Source organism: Diabrotica virgifera, chromosome 9 (assembly GCF_917563875.1).
Source record: "Diabrotica virgifera virgifera chromosome 9, PGI_DIABVI_V3a".
NCBI classification, from domain to species: domain Eukaryota; kingdom Metazoa; phylum Arthropoda; class Insecta; order Coleoptera; family Chrysomelidae; genus Diabrotica; species Diabrotica virgifera.
The window spans coordinates 16,032,762-16,045,473 of record NC_065451.1 but is presented as its reverse complement, the minus strand read 5'-3'; the positions used below and the strand labels follow the sequence as shown (position 1 = coordinate 16,045,473).

The 12,712-nt window shown below is 34.8% G+C and overlaps 1 long non-coding RNA gene across 1 annotated transcript; it reads left to right on the top strand.

Annotated features, from left to right (window-relative positions):
* The first annotated feature begins 249 nt into the window (after positions 1-249).
* Positions 250-10,926, top strand: LOC126892808 (uncharacterized). The gene is made up of 2 exons (XR_007701009.1): positions 250-391; positions 10,689-10,926. It is a non-coding gene; the product is annotated as an uncharacterized LOC126892808 (long non-coding RNA).
* Positions 10,927-12,712: the final 1,786 nt, after the last annotated feature.

Below are 12,712 nucleotides of genomic sequence, written 5' to 3'. Positions count from 1 at the left end.
CTCATTTAATTTAAAAATAATATTAGTTCAATTCACCTAAATTTAAAATCATTTAACTTGCTTCATAATTTTCAATTTTTATTAGATTTTTTGGTAAATATTATTTAACTTTCGCTATTAAACTTTTTATATTAAATTCGAATAAATCCCTAGTACCCATCCCCTCAGGAAGGTACTAGTTTTACTTGCTGTTAGTATTTAGAACCACTAGTCAGAAAAGGATCTTTGTATCCAGTACTAAGTTGGTTCATTTAGGGACTTGTTACCCATCAACTCATTGAGAGTTGTATAATATATATTATATACATTAGGTATTTTCATTGTTCTAATATCAGGTAGTATTCAATTAGGGTGTACGTATTACAATCGTACAAGTGTTATTTGGTGAAGGGTTCATACTAATCTAGGTGTAGTTTGTACTTCCTATATTAGAGGTACTCATTTGTAAAAATTTTCTAACCTCATTCACATTATTGTTACATTATTTAATTGTATAAATCTGTAAATGACTTTCACTAGTATCTACCATTTCTTGTCATTTTAGAGTCACATACTAGTCACTTGTTTTAACTCAGAGATTGTGAATATCTAGTAGTTATATTTAATAAATATATACATTTATTGTGAATTTTTTTTAATTCTTTAAATTTATACATTTAATATACTTGTACTACAAATTTAATATACTCTATAGCAGCGTAGAATACCTGGAAGAGTGTTAACCTAGTTAGCCTTCTTCTGGCGCCCAAAAATTTATTCTATTTTCATTATATTATTATATTTACTCTATCTATCTTCTGAACATTATCTTAATATCTTCTTTTCTAGCCATCATTATCATTTCCTTTAATTTATTGTCTGGTCAAAAATAGGCGTGCAAATTGGCAGAATCCTTCCTTGAGTGTCAAGTGGCCATTCTCTTGCATATTTAGCTAGCCATTCAAGTTACATTTATCTATTCATAATTTTTTTCATCCCCTTTCTCTATCAAGTATACTGTTTTCATTTGCATAGTTCCATACTAGTACTACTGCAAAGTAGTATTCTAGTTACTTCGGCTTCTTCAACGTAGAAACCATCCATTTTTGTTCCTTTGGCTACATTAAGTAGGTCTTCTTTTTCCTACGTCTGTTTGGAGTTTATCACTCTCTGTGCATTCACTCCAACAGAAAATCTTCTTCTTTCTTGTTACATCGGCTTCCCAACGTGGTGCCTTATTTTTGGTCTAAGACAGTTCATTTAGGTCATTTCTTTTCTTTTATCTGAAGTTTCTTTGTTATTTCCGTTGGTATATCTATACTCATTTTATTACTTATTTATTTTATCGTTAATATTTTCTGATATTTATCAGGTATTCTTATACGCTGTATTTATTTATTTTTTTTCCATATTTTGAGACCTCATTATAGTTTATGATTGTGCAACTCACATTCTAGATTAGATTTTGTATTTTATTGGGAACTTATATTTAATATTGCTATTACTTATATTACATACAACATATATTTTATTCCTCCATCCAATAGTGGTATATTTGGAGGTACACTTAAGCGTTGATCATATATATTTTTTTTCTAGAGTGGTAGTAAGTTACATATAACTAAAAATTTATTTCCAGTATTTAGGTACTAGATTTTCTTAAGTATACTTTATTTACTGGATCATTTATTTATTTACTTGATCTTATTTATTTATTCGCTTATATACCTGATAATATATATTTGCTGGCCGTTTTGATTTTGTTGGTGTGTTGCTAATCTTTTCTCAGTACTTATATATTCTGCGTGCAAACTTAGTTATATTTCATACTTCTGATCTTTGGACTGTTTGTCAATAATTTTGTTATCATCATGTGTGCTTTTAAAGTGGAACATCTTCTGGTGGACGAATTGGACTATGAGTTGAATATTAGGGACGTAGTACCAGAGGAGTTGGCAACAGTCGATAGAAAACGCAATCTTCTGCGGGGTGCTTTAAAACAAGAAGCAGGCAATAGGAGTTTTCTCCAAATTTCAGCTGCACATATTCCTTTTGAGGAACAACAGAAAGGAATCTCTGAAACATTAGACAGCTTGTCTAAAAAAATCGAGAAGTTTCGGGGAACTGTAAATGATGCAGAATACGCGCGATTAACATCTCGTTTAGCCCATATTTCTGGCCGTGTACACTTGTTACACTGTGCTACTGAAGAACAGGAACCTTTTAAGAAGTCTGTTTCTCTTAGAATATTAACCCTAGAGGGTGAACTTGATTCTAGAGTTAACCCCGTAGCTACCTCTACTCCTAATGCTCCCGTCAACGTATCTAGCTTCACCTACCCCAAACCTGTGCAAGTACACAAATGGGGTATTTCATTTTCTGGTGAAAAACAGCACACTGATGTAATGTCGTTTTTAGAAAGGGTTGAATGTCTTCGTGTGTCTAGAGGTGTCTCTGAAGAGGATTTGTTTGCTGCTTCTGCTGAACTGTTCACCGGTCCAGCTTTTACATGGTTTATGAATAATAGGGGTAGTTTTTCTTGTTGGTTGGATCTGATTAAAAGGTTGAAGTCAGATTTTCTTCCTTACTCATTCCAGGACGATTTACTAGATCAAATTAAAAATCATAAGCAGAAACCTGGGGAATCTGTTACTATGTTTATTAATACTATATTAGGTATGTGTAGTCGTCTAGACACTCCTTTGTCAGATTTATCTAAAATTAAAATTATCCTTAAGTGTCTATTACCCTTTTACCATCAACAATTAGCTCTGATGGACATTCAGAACATTGATGACCTCACTGTAAAGTGCAAACGTTTGGAGGAAACGTTATCCTGGTCTTCTCAACCTCCATCCACATCTAGATCCTCTTCTAATTCTTCTTCTCAGCCAACTTCCTTTAGGCAACGTTCTTGGCAAAATAAGGGTCATGAACATAATGTTTCTGTTGTTAGTTCTGTTGTCTGCTGGAATTGTGGTCAGGTTGGCCACCCGTTTTACAATTGTAGGATTCCTCAAACCCGTATTTTCTGCCATGGTTGTGGCCTAGAGAACACCCTTAAAAGGAACTGTTCTAAGTGTTCGGGAAACGAAATGTCGGAGTTCCGTCCCCTGAGCGTTTCTCCGTCCACCTCCCAATCAGGGAATCAAACTCCATCAGACAACGAGACCGTCGGCCCAAGCACACCCAGCAACTCAAACCCATCTTCCAGTCGGAAAGGGAAGAGAGTACCGTTCAAGAAACAAGCACACACCACAAATCAAAATCAGTCCAGAAATTAACTTTTTGTCAGGATACGTTGAATTCGCAGGGTTCACATGATTACAAATCCACAAATTCTTCTTTAATTAGTAGTGTTAAGCATAATAATAATTTTGATAGTGAAGTAGTTCCATATAACGGTTGTAGCCAACCAAATACTTTAGACTTAGATATTAATTCTCTATTGGTTAGGAAACAAAATGATAATAGGCCGTATCTACCTATACAAATTTTAGGACAACCGTGTTTAGCTTTATTAGATAGTGGCTCTAATATTTCTTTGATAGGGGCACATTCATTAAATTTATTGAAAATTGCTAATATTCCCATTATGCCCATTTCATCCTTGCAAGTATCTACAGCAGATGGTACAGTTCAGTCTATTACAGGCAAACTCCAAATTGAAATCACAGTGGCAAACTTATGTAGGCAAATTACATTTTATGTTATTCCTTCTGTACAGAATTCTATAATTTTAGGTATGGACTTCTTCAATGCATTTAATAGCACCTTAAGTTGTTCTGATTTTTCTTTTTCCATATCTGAATTCAATCTGTCTACTCTTAGTGCTATTCATGATTTTTCCAGTTTATCTAGTGCTGAACAAAGGCAATTGGAGAATATGATCTCTCAGTTTACTACTATTTCTTCAAATGACAAACTAGGTCGTACTTCATTAATATCTCACACTATTGAGGTGGGAAATCCTACTCCCTTCAGATTATATCAGTATCCCATACCTCAAGCCTGGCAGGCAGATTTAGAAAAAGAAGTAGATTCGATGCTTGCTTTAAATATCATAGAACATTCAACGTCGTCCTATTGTTCCCCACTCTGGTTAACAAAGAAGAAGGATGGATCCTTCAGGATCTGCTTTGATGGTCGAAAACTAAACAGTATCACCACTAACAGGGATGCTTATCCAATTCCCCGAATCGACGTGATTTTGAGCAAACTTCAGAATGCCAAATATATCTCTTCGATTGATTTGTCTAAGGCCTTCTTACAGATCCCACTGAGTGAAGAGAGCAAGAAGTATACTGCTTTTGCTGTCAGTGGTAAAGGACTGTTCCAGTTTGTCACCATGCCTTTCGGTCTTGTTTCTGCTCCCCAGACAATGTGTCGTCTGATGGATTTAGTCATTGGTCCACAGTTAGAGCCCTATGTTTTCTATTATTTGGACGATATTTTGGTTGTCACCCCTGATTTTGCCCTTCATATGGAAATTTTAGATAAGTTGTTTTTACGTCTTAAGGAAGCTAATTTAACGATTAATTTGGATAAGTGTCAGTTTTGTCGCCCTAGTCTTAAGTTTTTGGGTTATGTTGTTGATAATCAGGGTCTAAGGACTGATCCTGAGAAAATAGTTGCTATTAAGAATTTCCCTATACCTAAGACCACCACCCAAGTCCGTAGGATATTGGGAATGTGTGGATATTATCGCCGGTTTGTACCTTCGTACTCTACCTTGTTGTCACCCCTTAATGATCTTCTGAAGAACAGGAAAAAAGGGCAGACCATTACTTGGACTCCTGAGGCCGATGAAGCTTTTAGGCACGTTAAAGAGGCTTTAACTAGCGCACCGGTTATGATGTCACCTAATTTTAACGAGCATTTTTATTTGATGACTGATTGCTCTAATACTGCTTCTGGTGGCGTGTTGTTTCAGTTGAAAGATGGCTCTGAACATCCCATAGCCTACACGAGTAAGAAATTAAATAAGGCCCAGAAAAACTATTCCACCACGGAGAAAGAACTCTTAGCTATCATACATGGGTTAGAAGCATTCCGTTATTATTTAGAGGGTCGTAATTTCACTATAATTACGGACCATAGTTCCTTGGTATGGCTTCATAGTATGAAAAACCCATCTCAGAGACTTTCCCGATGGATATGCAAACTGGCTGCCTATTCATATAAAATTGTTCATCGAAAGGCCAACGGTGTAGTGGTTGCTGATGCTCTTTCCCGTGTCCATGATCTTAATGTTTTAGATTTGTCCACATTAACTCCTGATGAGTGGTATCACAATATGATTGATAGGGTCACTCAAGACCCACAAAATTATCCTGATTTTAAGGTAGAGAACAATATACTGTACAAACACATCTTAAGTCCTATAGAGTCCTTATCCAATATGTCGGAGTGGAAAATAGTTGTACCTACACCAAATAGGGAAAATATTCTGCATATGTTTCATGATGAAGTTACAGCTGGTCATTTTGGGTTTTATAAGACTTATCACCGTATTGCTGAATTATATTATTGGCCTGGCATGCGGAAGTCTATTAAAAAGTACATTTCTAAATGCATGGTTTGTGCTACTTGTAAACCAAGTAATTTACCACAAGCTGGACTTATGGGGTCCTTCAGGAACATTAATTTTCCTTGGCAGATGATCTCAATGGATCTCATTGGACCGTATCCTCGGAGCTACAAGGGTAATACCTATTGCTTGGTAGTTGTGGATTATTTCACCAAATTTCCTTTAGTTTGTCCTCTTCGTCAGGCCACAACTCCAGCAATTTTGAAATATTTGGAGGAACAAGTCTTTTTGGTGTATGGTGTTCCCCAAATTGTGTCATGTGACAACGGTCCTCAGTTTGTATCAAAGGCCTTTAAAGATCTTTTAGCTAAATATAAGGTTCAGAAGACCTTTTATAATGCTGCCTACCATCCTCAAGCCAATCATACTGAGAGAGTGAATCGCAGTATCGTCACAGCCCTTAGGTCCTATACATTCCCAGATCACAGAGCTTGGGATCAATATATCCATTCCATAGCTCAAGCCATAAGGACATCTGTCCATGAGGTGACCCAATGTTCTCCGGCATATCTCAATTTTGGTAGAAATGTTGCTTTATCTGGTGACTATTTTGGTGCAATTTCAGACACTTCCACAAATCTCCCTCAGATATCCGATAACCTTCATCGCTTAGATGATCTCCAGACTCTACCTCAAATTTTTTCTGACATTAGGAAGAAGTTAAAAACTTCCTATTTAAGGAACCAGCAGCAGTATAATTTGAGGAAAAGAGATCTGCGATTCTTCGTTGGAGATAGAGTGTTGAAGCGAAACTTTGTAAAGTCTAATAAGGGTGATGCTATTTCGGCAAAATTTTGCCAGAAATATATTCCCTGTACGGTTGTGAAGGTAATATCCCCTTTAGTGTATGAATTGAAGGACAATTCGACTAACAAACGAATTGGACAATTTCACATAAAGGATTTACTGCCTGATAACACCAGGGATGAGGTTGATTCGTCATCTTCGGAAGAAGATTAACTTTATAGGGTTGTTAGAGCTAACCTCTTCCTCTATTTGTCTTTAGCTCAATCCTTATTATTATTTGATATTATAGTCTAATGTTGTATTCACCATATAGGGCAGGTACATAGCAATTTTATCTTTTGGCATTGTTGTTAGCTGACTTCCAATTTAGGAATCATTAGGTTAATAATTTATGTAATACTCTTATGTATGAGCTTATCATTTTTTTTTGTATTATTAATGGTGCCCTTTAATTACCATGAGTCAACATTTAGCAACTAATCCTGTCGGTAGGATTATCTATTTAATAAGAACTTCACTTGTATTTTTAGTGTGTACACCTCACACCTTATTATAGAAGGGTGTTGATTATTATAGATTTATATTTGAATATGTAGGCTCATACAAGTAAGTTGGTTTAATATTGATATTTATTATGGAACTATGGAACTAACGATATTATACACTACTTATCTCAGGTTGTGTGTTTTATTTTTGATATTTGATTACATACTATCTTTTAAATATATCCTTTATTATCTTCTTATTGGATTTGCCATATAGGAAAGATGTTGTGGGTCTTAATTTGATATTGGTTACTGTATTGATATTTGTCACGGATCTCTTAAATACTTTGTAATAATTTATATCTTTATGCCCTAGACAATATGATTCTGGAATTAGTTTGGAATTTTGATGTGTGTATGGATTTCTTCTTCTGAACTAGTCTGCCAATACTCTGTTAATTCTAGATAGTGAATACGTGGGTTCGAAATTCAGCAACTGATCACTGCTATCCGATTTCGTAACCTATGTCTTCATGGCAGAGTACGCAGACGTCTATTCGTCATCACATCCTTGTGTAATTAGTCTAATTATTCCAGTTACATGTTTACCATTTGATAGGGAAGTATTTAGTTTATATTATGTCTCGTACTTCATAGTATGTTTTGTTGTTGACTATCCCTATACATAGTAGTTCGTTAATTTGGTGTTTGGGGTGTTTAGACAAATGATTAATTTTTTTTTAGTATTTTCCCACTTCTTTCCTTAGGCATCAGTTGTTGTTTAGATTCAGGAATATTTCCTGGATAATTCTATGTATGCGAGAACCCATGAATCTACAGTTTTATTTAAAATTGGTTGCACGTTCTCAACATATTTTTTTTTCTTTCTATCATGTATCATGGTGTCATAGAACTTGTAAGTTCTCTATTTAGATTTTATTATTACAATTGGTTCTTTACCTATGTTTGGTTATTCTAATACCCCTGTTGTAGCAAGATGCTATAATTAGTGTGAATACCAGCATGAACCAATTTTAGTTCATTTAGTATTAGTGAGAATTGGTCCAAAAATCTTTCTGATCGTTCTTCTTTGGATATGCTCTTATAAATCTGGTGTCCATTGATAGTCCGATTTTGGATTAAGTGTCCGATTCTTCACTTATTTTGTTTATTCGGTTGGATAGGTTCGTGTTACCGGATGTGGGTGTACGTAGACCTAATTTATTTCTATGATTTAGTATTGGTGTGAATTGGTCAATAAATCTTCCTGGTCGTTCTTCTTTGGATATGCTTTTATGAATCTGGTGTCCACTGATAGTCCGACTTTGGATGTCTTTGAGTGTCCGGTTCCACATTTATTTTGGTTAATGAGTTTGGATACCTTTGGTATGTTTATTATTTGTATTATTTGATATTGGTGAGAATCGTTCCATAAATCTTCCTGATTGTCCTTCTCTGGATATGCTAGTACGAATCTGGTGTCCATTGTTAGTTCAGTTTTGGATTAAGTGTTCGATTCTTCACTTATTTTAGTTATTGATTTCTTTGGTCTTACTTTAGTATATTTACTTGCGTTATTGTACGAATAGGCTCACACCTTTGCCTGGTTGTTCGTCCTTGGATATACACTTTATAAAGCTGATGTCCCTGGATAGTTCAATTTTGGATTTAGGGCCCATTCGACATTTATTTGTCATTATGAACTTTAGTAAATTATTTAGTTTATCTTTGGCTTTTAGACAAAATGCCGAGGATATCTTAATATCACTTCGAGTCATCTGTTGCGGTTCATGATATCTGCTGCAGTGACCATCCTGCTTTCTCCTGAGGCATGGTTTGTAGTTATTTGTAATCTTGCGAATCGACGAGAAATAATACACTACTACTACTTTAGTTTAATATTTAGAGATATAAAAAAAAATTTTGATTAAATTTTTTTTTCTCCCAGTAGGAGGAGAATGTGACGTTCCGTCACTTATCTAATTAATTATTAATGGGAACACCTTATTGGATTATTGTTAAAATTATTTTCTTATAATATTAAAAACCCGTTCGCACAAAATTCCCTTAGCGACGTCATACTGGGTGTATCGTGGCCACATTGATATTTCGTGAGGTTGGTACTGACGCCTGTCGCCAGCTGTCACGAGGTCGGAACGGTGAAGGGAGGCCATTGACTTGGGAGTGTCATGTGAGTGCAGATGGCGGCGTGAATTTCTTTGTAAATTAAATAAGTTATTTCCTGTTGCATAGTTCAATTATTGCTATTGCAAGTTATATTTGTTTTTTTGGGTGAATTAAAGTGACGGAATAATGGAACTGTAAGAAAACGGATCTCACGCCGGTATGTTTTTTATAATAGTTCTTAAGATGGTATCATAATTTTGGCAATTATAGTTCTCATTATAGATTTAATTTAAATCAAGTCATCGATTGGTTTTATGTAGAATATTGCAGTTTCTATAATGTATCCAGAAAAGATCTTTAATAATATTCTTAATATGTGGTTATGTTCATCAAAATTTTCCAGTTCTGAAACTTTTTCTGACAAAAAAAAAATTTCTTTGTTTTGAAAAGTTCTTCCTGAAACCTATTAAATTTTACTTCATAGACTTCATAATTCTTTTCCCATATCTAGTATGTTCATATATTTTTACAGTACCTATTTCTTTATACAAAACATGTACAACTTCATTTGAAAAAAAAAAAACCAAATATATTATTTGTTAAGATAAAAAAAAAAAAAAAGACATTCTACATGTAAATTGTAATTCTCCTTGTCTATTCGAATCAAGGCCATATTTGTTAAAAGTCTTATCACAACCCATGGTTAAAATGTCAAGCTAGATAGGTTTTTTGGGTCAATGAAAGGTCGGTTTTTTGGAGTCTTCTAAAAACCTCCTCGTTAACTTGTCTTCTTACTGCTCTTTCAAACCTGTTTTATTAGAAATAAACTGGGAATATTTTTGTTTTTAGCCATTCTGGAGAAATCTCATTACTGATGGTAAACCCTCTCTAACACCGAGAGCAGACACTTCCAACGTTCGATCAATCAGGGAACAAGCCAAAGGATACCGTCTCCCATTTGTTTTTGTATTGATTCATCATCCTGCACCCTCCGAGGGTAGTTTCATTAGCTATTGGGCAGTTGCACCACTTCGGTGATAACTTCGTTCCACGGATTTGGTACCAGACACCAAGGATCGTTGTTGGAACATGTGAAAAGGGGTTTGTTTTGGGGGACATTTGTTCATACCAGTTAAAGACATATTTTTTTTTTCTAGTAATATTCAGGACATTTCATACTTTCATAATTTAATTACACATATATGTTTTTCTTTCTCCACAAATTTAAGTACATTTTAGATATAACAGCCATACCTTACAGTTAGTAGTGTTCCCCAAATTTATATAATTCCTGGTAGAAGTTTCGAGCTCGAATATTCTCCACCTACATGTTCTTTTCACTTGGTTTGTATTAATTTTAGACTTGTTTCCTCATTTAATTTAAAAATAATATTAGTTCAATTCACCTAAATTTAAAATCATTTAACTTGCTTCATAATTTTCAATTTTTATTAGATTTTTTGGTAAATATTATTTAACTTTCGCTATTAAACTTTTTATATTAAATTCGAATAAATCCCTAGTACCCATCCCCTCAGGAAGGTACTAGTTTTACTTGCTGTTAGTATTTAGAACCACTAGTCAGAAAAGGATCTTTGTATCCAGTACTAAGTTGGTTCATTTAGGGACTTGTTACCCATCAACTCATTGAGAGTTGTATAATATATATTATATACATTAGGTATTTTCATTGTTCTAATATCAGGTAGTATTCAATTAGGGTGTACGTATTACAATCGTACAAGTGTTATTTGGTGAAGGGTTCATACTAATCTAGGTGTAGTTTGTACTTCCTATATTAGAGGTACTCATTTGTAAAAATTTTCTAACCTCATTCACATTATTGTTACATTATTTAATTGTATAAATCTGTAAATGACTTTCACTAGTATCTACCATTTCTTGTCATTTTAGAGTCACATACTAGTCACTTGTTTTAACTCAGAGATTGTGAATATCTAGTAGTTATATTTAATAAATATATACATTTATTGTGAATTTTTTTTAATTCTTTAAATTTATACATTTAATATACTTGTACTACAAATTTAATATACTCTATAGCAGCGTAGAATACCTGGAAGAGTGTTAACCTAGTTAGCCTTCTTCTGGCGCCCAAAAATTTATTCTATTTTCATTATATTATTATATTTACTCTATCTATCTTCTGAACATTATCTTAATATCTTCTTTTCTAGCCATCATTATCATTTCCTTTAATTTATTGTCTGGTCAAAAATAGGCGTGCAAATTGGCAGAATCCTTCCTTGAGTGTCAAGTGGCCATTCTCTTGCATATTTAGCTAGCCATTCAAGTTACATTTATCTATTCATAATTTTTTTCATCCCCTTTCTCTATCAAGTATACTGTTTTCATTTGCATAGTTCCATACTAGTACTACTGCAAAGTAGTATTCTAGTTACTTCGGCTTCTTCAACGTAGAAACCATCCATTTTTGTTCCTTTGGCTACATTAAGTAGGTCTTCTTTTTCCTACGTCTGTTTGGAGTTTATCACTCTCTGTGCATTCACTCCAACAGAAAATCTTCTTCTTTCTTGTTACAATATCCTTTTAATGACTTATTTGCACTGAAGGCGCTGATACATACATATCTTGAAAGATTAGCAACGAACTACATACTTTATGTGTGCGCATGCGCCCTGCATTATAAAATTTCGATCGTAAAGAAATATAACTTCAAAAATGTCAGATATTAGTATAGTATAGTTGATCCAAAAGATGGCATAACCCAGACATCCAAAGTGAAAGTTATCCTTCAACACCAAATTGTTCTATATGGTCCACACAATGTCCAGAAAAAAGTCACACCATTTTGACCGTCGGGTTTGGGGGGGAGAGGGGGGAGAAATCGATAAATTTGTAGTTTTTTAAGTCTTTCGCCAATAGTTCTAAAACTATGCGGTTTAGCATGAACAACCTTCTATACAAAACTGTTCTACATTAAATTTGAAATAAAAAAGGCCATATGCATAATCTTTCTAAAATGAATGGTTACGGAGGTAGTATAGTATAACTGGCCAAAAAAAAGGCCTAACCCAAACATCCAAAGTAAAAGTTTTCCTCCAACACCAAAATATTCTATATGGTCCACATCATCATCATCATCCAGCCTCAAAAGTCCACTGCTGAACATAGGCCTCCTCCCCTCGTTTCCAACCCCATCTATCCTGCGCCGCCCTCATCCAGTTTTTATTTACCTTTCTTAAGTCGTCAGTCCATCTTGTAGGCGGTCGACCGACGCTTCTCTTGTCTTCTCTTGGCCTCCATTCCAATAACCTCTTCGTCCATCGCCCATCTGTCATTCTGGCTACGTGTCCTGCCCATCTCCACTTCAACCTGGCTATCCTCTCGATGACGTCAGTCACCTTTGTTCTTCTCCTGATTTTTTCGTTTCTGATTTTGTCTCGCAGAGTTATTCCTAACATTGACCGCTCCATTCTTCTCTGCATGACTCTTAGTTTGGTAGCCGAGGCTTTAGTTAAGGTAAGTGTTTCTGATCCGTACGTCAAGACTGGGAGGACGCACTGATCGAATACCTTTCTCTTTAGACATGTGGGTAACTCACTTTTAAAAGTTTCTCTCAGTTTTCCAAATGCTGCCCACCCAAGACCGATTCTTCTCTTCAGCTCATGAGTCTGGTTATCCCTGCCAATCGTAATTTCATGTCCCAGGTATTTATATCTATCTACGAGTTCTATTTCCTTCCCACCAATACTGATGTTCTGGTTGGGTACCAAATTTGTCATTATTTTTGTTTTCGAGA